The 6,650-nt window shown below is 30.9% G+C and overlaps 1 non-coding gene across 1 annotated transcript; it reads right to left on the bottom strand.

Moving 5' to 3' along the window:
* Nucleotides 1–1,068: 1,068 nt before the first annotated feature.
* TRNAL-UAG (transfer RNA leucine (anticodon UAG)) lies at nucleotides 1,069–1,148 on the bottom strand. The gene has a single exon. It is a non-coding gene; the product is annotated as a tRNA-Leu (tRNA).
* Between the last annotated feature and the right edge of the window lie 5,502 nt (nucleotides 1,149–6,650).

Here is a 6,650-nt window from a genome sequence, read left to right as displayed (position 1 = left end):
TCATTTCATGAAGGTTTTATTTTATGTAATCATTTAGGTGTTAATGTAAACGAACCATAACTATGTAAGCCTATTCCTAATAGATTTATACCAAAATAACAAATCCAAATTATAAGAAATCCTATCGAAGCTATAAGTGCAGAATTCGTACCCTTCCAATTTGTATTTGTTCTACTATGTAAATAAATTGCGAATATGGTCCAAGTAATAAATGCCCAAGTTTCCTTAGGATCCCAATTCCAATAGGATCCCCAGGCCTCATTAGCCCATACTGCTCCACAAAGAATACCTACGGTTAAAAGGGTAAATCCTAGCTAATGACACGATAACTCCAAGAATCCAAACGCTCCGTTAATTGATATTTGTAATAATTTGGAAATGAAGGGACAGAGGTTCTTTTTAAAGCACTTCTTTTTGCATAAAAATATTTAATATCACTAAAGAAAAATGTTTTATTTAAAACATTTTTTTTCTTTTTAGAAAAGAAATGGAAATTATTTCGAAATCTAATGATTAGAATAGCGGCAGATAATAAGGATCCGCACAAAAGAGTTGCATAGCTTAATAACATCATACTGACATGCATCATTAACCACTGAGATTGTAGAGCAGGTACTAGTATCGTGGATTGATGCATTTCAGTTAAAAGACCCGATGTGGCAAAGCCTTGCGTTAAAATAGTACTTGGCGTAGTTATTGTGCTTAAATCATTTTTAGAGTTCTGTATTTTAGGAATGGTATGAAGAATATACAGGGCCCATGAAAGGAAGATCAATGACTCATATAAATTACTTAATGGAAAATGTCCCGAGGAAGCCCAACGAGAAACTAAGAATCCTGTTATAGAGAAAAAAGTAACTATCATTCCTTTTTCTGACGAATCACGTAATCCTCCAAGTTCACGAACTAATAAGGTTATAAAATGAATCGTAATCACAATTGAAATCGTTGAGAAAGAGATATGAGTTAGTATATGTTCTAAAGTTGCAAATAGCATAAGGGGAAGGTCCCATTACAAAATTGTAAATTTCGAATTGATTTCTAATCTATTGTATTCTTTTTCAAGAATGCCGCCACTCGGATTCGAACCGAGATGCTTGAGCACTGCTTCCTAAGAGCAGCGTGTCTACCAATTTCACCATGGCGGCTAACTTCAAATAATAGGTAACTTAAAAGAATAATAGCTATTATCTTGGGAATCGTCGATATTGGGAAAGTCCATAAAATTTAGGAACATTAGAGTTTTCATTAAAATAGACTTCGTTTGGTAGTATCGTTTCCATTTTTTTTTACAATAAACTCTTGCTTTGCCCAATAGAAACACAAACACTGCTTGAAAGAGTTGGAATTTCTTTTTTCTAACTTGCAATTGTAGAACTAATTTTTTCTAATTAATTTCTCGTTTACATTTTGAAAATTCTTTCAATACAATGAAAAAAATCCAAAAGGGTTTCTATTTAATGATGAAATTAAAATGGATAAATGGAAAAGGCTTTTTGGATTTTTTAAAAATTTCTAGAATGAAAGTCTTTATGCTCTTATTAATAAGATTTACTAACCTTATGATTTTGGAGAAGATAGGTGGAAGTTGTAAGTCCTATTGTAAGAATACTCCACTTTTCATAATTTTCATAATAGAATATGAGGATTCTATTATGAAAATTATGAAAAGTTCATTGATAGGAAAAGAATACTTAGCACACAGTATACCAAACAAAACTTTTTTTTCTTGTATATATAAGATAAGAGGGGTTTTTTGTTCTAAGAATATTGTACCGAGTAATTCGACACATAAAAGTACATTCAAAGAAGAATCAAAATTATTAAATAATTGGAATTCTTTTTTGATAAGTCAATTCATATTATTCCAAAATCTTATTATTTGTTTGTTGCCCAGAAAAACCCTTTGGTTTTGGATGCTCATTACCGCTCGAAAATGATCTTGATTTTACTAAAGAATAAGATTGTACTATGGAAAAATAAGTCTTTTTCTTCCAAATATTTTTACGAATACGCTTTTTTGACATTGAAGTACGTTTTTTTGGAACTGCCATTCAAAAAGGAAATTACTTTTTTCTAGTTGTATGTGAAAGACATCTATTGCTGCAAATCAATCCTTCTTTCTTCTTTTTATTAGTATTTATACTTAGATACTGAAAGATACTTAAATTTTGAATTATTTTTTACTTCATTTTGTCTAATGCGGATAAGACAACAAGAATTTTTTAACATTTTTTCTTTATATATTTTATACTTGTTTTTTAATAATATAGAATATATAGAAAGGTTTCTCATTTAAATCTATTTATATCTATTTATATATCAAGTATACTCCATATATAGATATATGGTATGGAAGCCTATCCCCCATATAAGATAAGACGGGGGGATAAAAAGAAGGGAAAATGAAAATAGTTAATTAAGTTCAGAATGGTATTCCATAAAGGAAAGGAATTCCAATCAAAACAAAAAATACTGAGTCTCTTAAACAAGACATTCTAAAACTTAGGTAATTTATAGTCATTAGGATTTTAGTTCTATATGAAGTAAGGACTATTCGATAATTTCTTATAAACATAGGTTTTCATTGGAATTCACTCAATCAGTTAATTATGGAACAAGAGAGCTGTTTCATCTTTGTTTTAAAGAAATATAAAAATGAATTATGAATAGAAAGTAAAATGATTCCACTTTTTTTTTTTATTTTTATAAATATCTTTATTTAGTTAATAAAATAACTAGGTAACGAAGTTATTTTATTAACTTTTTTAATTTAACCAACTAAACCCATTCTTAATTTTTAATTATTTCAATGAGATAAATTTTGGAAAAATTAAGAATTTCAGTATTTTTTCTTATTCTTTTTATTTATTCTTTCAGAAAGAGATAAGAATTGGTTTGGTGAATCGGAAACAATTTTATAGAAAAATTGAAGTAAAAATTGAAGTAAAAATTGCAATTTCTTTTCTTATGGAACATACATATCAATATGCATGGGTAATCCCTCTTCTCCCACTTCCAGTTATTATGTCAATGGGATTTGGCCTTATTCTTATTCCTACAGCAACAAAAAATCTTCGTCGCATATGGGCTTTTCCTAGTGTTTTACTCTTAAGTATAGCTATGGTATTCTCAGTTCAACTGTCTATTCAACAAATAAATGGAAGTTCGATCTATCAATATCTATGGTCTTGGACCGTCAATAATGATTTTTCTTTAGAATTTGGATACTTGATTGACCCACTTACTTCTATTATGTTAATGCTAATTACTACTGTAGGAATCCTGGTTCTTATTTATAGTGATGGTTATATGTCTCACGATGAAGGATATTTGAGATTTTTTGTTTATATAAGTTTTTTCAATACTTCCATGTTGGGATTGGTTACTAGCTCCAATTTGATACAAATTTATTTTTTTTGGGAACTCGTGGGAATGTGTTCTTATTTATTGATAGGCTTTTGGTTTACACGACCAATCGCAGCGAGTGCTTGTCAAAAAGCTTTTGTAACTAATCGTGTAGGGGATTTTGGTCTATTATTAGGAATTTTAGGTTTTTTTTGGATAACAGGTAGTTTAGAGTTTAGGGATTTGTTCAAAATAGCTAATAACTGGATTCCTAATAATGGAATTAACTCTTTACTTACTACTTTGTGTGCTTTTTTATTATTCCTTGGTGCAGTTGCGAAATCCGCACAATTCCCTCTTCACGTATGGTTACCCGATGCTATGGAAGGGCCCACTCCTATTTCGGCTCTTATACACGCAGCAACTATGGTTGCTGCGGGAATTTTTCTTCTAGCTCGACTTCTTCCTCTTTTCATATCTTTACCTTTGATAATGAGTTTTATTTCTTTAGTAGGTACAATAACACTATTCTTAGGAGCTACTTTAGCTCTTGCTCAGAGAGATATTAAAAGAAGCTTAGCCTATTCTACAATGTCTCAATTGGGTTATATGATGTTAGCTCTAGGTATAGGTTCTTATCAAGCTGCTTTATTCCATTTGATCACTCATGCTTATTCAAAAGCTTTATTGTTCTTGGGATCCGGATCCGTTATTCATTCAATGGAACCTCTTGTTGGATATTCACCAGATAAAAGTCAAAATATGGTTCTTATGGGCGGTTTAAGAAAATACATTCCAATCACAAGAACTACTTTTTTATGGGGTACACTTTCTCTTTGTGGTATTCCACCTCTTGCTTGTTTCTGGTCCAAAGATGAAATCCTTAGTAATAGTTGGTTGTATTCGCCCTTTTTTGGAATAATAGCCTCCTTTACTGCAGGATTAACTGCCTTTTATATGTTTCGGATATATTTACTTACATTTGATGGGTATTTGCGTGTTCATTTTCAAAATTACAGTAGCACTAAAGAGAGTTCCTTGTATTCAATATCCTTATGGGGAAAAAGGATACCCAAAGGAGTGAATAGGGATTTCGTTTTATCAACAACGAAGAGTGGAGTTTCTTTTTTTTCACAAAATATACCAAAAATTCAAGGTAATACAAGAAATAGGATAGGATCCTTTACTACGTCTTTTGGGGCTAAAAACACTTTTGCCTATCCGCATGAAACGGGAAATACTATGTTATTTCCTCTTCTTATATTACTACTTTTCACTTTGTTCATTGGATTCATAGGAATCTCTTTTGATAATGGAGGAATTGGTAATGGAATAGCAGAGTTAACCATATTATCAAAGTGGTTAACTCCCTCAATAAACTTTACCCAGGAAAGTTCTAATTCTTTTGTAAATTCATATGAATTTATTACTAATGCAATTTCTTCTGTAAGTCTAGCTATCTTTGGTTTATTCATAGCATATATCTTCTATGGATCCGCTTATTCTTTTTTTCAGAATTTGGATTTAATAAACTCTTTTTACAAAGGAAATCCTAAAAAAGAATTTTTAGATCAAGTAAAAAAAAATATATACAGTTGGTCATATAATCGTGGTTATATAGATATTTTCTATACTAGGGTCTTTACCCTCGGTATAAGAGGGTTAACCGAACTCACGGAGTTTTTTGATAAGGGTGTTATTGATGGAATTACCAATGGAGTGGGTCTTGCTAGTTTTTGTATAGGAGAGGAAATTAAATATGTAGGGGGAGGTCGAATCTCGTCTTATTTATTCTTTTTTTTATGTTATGTATCTGTGTTTTTATTCTTTTTTCTTTCTTAAGTTAAGGAATTTACAACTCCCTTTCTACAATCTCTCTATATCCTTGTTACATAAGGTAAGTATTGTATAATAGTTCGGTTTTCCGCGATTTTTTCCATTCCTCTGTGTAAATAGCCTAATATGGGTTCACAATCAATAACATCCTCACCATCGAGAGTAACGATCAGTCGAAGAACACCATGCATTGATGGGTGTTGAGGGCCCATATTGACTATCATGAGATCTTTTCTTGTAAGCGGTAGACTCATATCCTTTCTTCCTTAATTCATTATTCCATGAAAATGGATTATTCCATGAATTCCTCAAAGCGAGGCTCATCAAAATGAAAAATCTAAGACTACTATAAGACTACTAAAAAAATAATAAAACAAGAAAAAAATTTGAACGATTAAATTACTGCTCCCGAATATTCAACTGACCGATTAATTTCTTATAACGTACTCTATTTTTCTTTGCCAAATAAGCCAGCAAACGTCGACGTTTTCCCAAAAGTCTTCGTAGACCTCTTTCCGATGAAAAATCTTTTTTGTGTAATTCCAAATGTGAAGCAAGTCTCCGTATCTTATTGGTGAAACTGAATACTTGAAATTCAACAGAACCCCTGTTTTCTTCTTTTTCTTCTTTAACCATAAATCCAAAAATTTTTCTACCTCCTTTCTTTTTCATGTATTTTTCTGATCAGGAAAAATACAAAATTATGTCAGTTATTTTGAAGTTATTCTAATCTCGTACACACACAAATTTGCAATTATTCATCTACTACTGGAATTTGGATTTATTTTATCGATGCAAATTGGATTTGGATAGAAGGGTACATTCTTTCTAATATTTTAGATAGAAGAAACATTTCTTCTATCTAAAATATTAGAAAGAATTTTGCTGATTTATTTATTGCTATATGCAATTTATGGAATTGATACACCATTTAATTGATATCATTTAGCAAAATGAAACACAGCATATGCATCCATCTTTTGGCTCGAGAATTTCACGGGATAGAGATATGGTATAAGAAATAGACTATTAAGTAACTCTAAATGAATTGTGGATACATCTGTATCCTTAACATACTGAAACGATTGTCATTATTCGTATCAAACCAATAGCGATTCATACAAGCTAAATCTTCTAATCAATGGTGGGCCAATAATGCATTTTTTTGCATATGTATTAAGACGCTTGGCCTGATTTCGAAATTGTCCAGAGTTTTATATGTTGTTTTCATTGCAAAATGATGGGTCTCCTTCCATAACTTTCCAATTACGAGTACGAGAATTGAAAGACATGAAAATTCTCAATTCTCTACGGCGTCTAGTAGATAGAAACAAGAAAATCAGAAGAATCTTTCTCTCTATTCACTATCATTCCGCGTCTTCGACTTCTATTAGTTTCTTTTCTTCTTTAATGCAATAGCTATAGTTTGATATAAGAATCCATTTCTCAAAGTAATGGAAACCATT

This window comes from Aegilops tauschii, unplaced genomic scaffold, assembly GCF_002575655.3.
Source record: "Aegilops tauschii subsp. strangulata cultivar AL8/78 unplaced genomic scaffold, Aet v6.0 ptg000934l_obj, whole genome shotgun sequence".
In the NCBI taxonomy this organism is placed as follows: Eukaryota; Viridiplantae; Streptophyta; class Magnoliopsida; order Poales; family Poaceae; genus Aegilops; species Aegilops tauschii.
The sequence above is the reverse complement of the archived record's forward strand: the minus strand, read 5'-3'. Positions and strand labels throughout refer to the sequence as shown.